This window comes from Eimeria mitis, genomic scaffold, assembly GCF_000499745.2.
Source record: "Eimeria mitis Houghton genomic scaffold, Emh_scaff736, whole genome shotgun sequence".
Lineage (NCBI taxonomy): Eukaryota > Apicomplexa > Conoidasida > Eucoccidiorida > Eimeriidae > Eimeria > Eimeria mitis.
In genome coordinates, this window is record NW_013575371.1 from 9163 (window position 1) to 10104 (window position 942).

General features: G+C 55.5%; 1 protein-coding gene across 1 annotated transcript in view; it reads left to right on the forward strand.

Moving 5' to 3' along the window:
• Positions 1-942, forward strand: part of EMH_0021110 (uncharacterized protein) — a gene marked incomplete at both ends in the record, with an annotated part of 4855 nt that overhangs the window by 3087 nt on the left and 826 nt on the right. The gene's annotated exons all lie outside the window — the stretch shown is intronic.

Here is a 942-nt window from a genome sequence, read left to right on the forward strand (position 1 = left end):
TGGGGTGTATGCACAGTTTGTTCATCTGTCTCCTTTTACGGTGTCTCCCCCTCCATGGGTAGCGTCCGCACCCAGGGGCCTATCTGTGTAGCTCCGCTGCAGCAGCAGCAGCAGCAGCAGCAGCAGCAGCAGGATAGCAGCATAAACACAGCAGCAGCAGCAGCAGCAGCAGCAGCAGCAGCAGAAAGGAAAAAAAAACCAGAGGGAAAAACCCTCCCCCTTACTGCTTACTTCGCAGCCTCAAACAAACGACAAAAGACAAACCCTAAACCCTAAACCCTAAGCCCTAAACCCTAAACCCTAAACATAATATAATAATATAACAACAACAACAATAACAATAAAAATAAATAATAAACCCAGCAGCAAAACCAACAATATGAAGGGGGCCCCCATCACGCCCTTGGGGGCCCCCATGACGTCTTAGGGGGGCCCCCCTGTTTGAATTGGGGGCCCCCCACAGCTCAACCAGGGGGCCCCCTGGTTGCGTTGGGGGCCCCTGGTTGACTAGGGGGCCCCTGGTTGGGTTGGGGGGCCCCCTTGCATGCTTGCCTGAAAGGGGGGCCCCCACGGCGTGCAGGGGGGCCCCCTTTACCAATGGGGGGCCCCCTCTAATGTTTGAATTGGGGGCCCTTTGTTAGTGGTGGGGGCCCCCCTCTATCTATGAATGAAGTGGGGGGCCCCCCTGCATGCATGCGAATGGGGGGCCCCCTGTGTGAACTGGGGGGGCCCCCATAGTCAGTGAAGGGGGGCCCCTCCCCCTGTTTGAGTGGGGGGCCCCCCCCCTTTTGGGTGCTGGGGGGCCCCCTTTATAAGTGAGTTGGGGGCCCCCCCCTGGATGAGGGTGTGGGGTATAGAGAACGGCAGCGAAGACAAAGACAGAGAAAAGAGACAGAGATAGTATAGCAACAAATATATTTATTTTTTTTTTTTTTTTTTTTT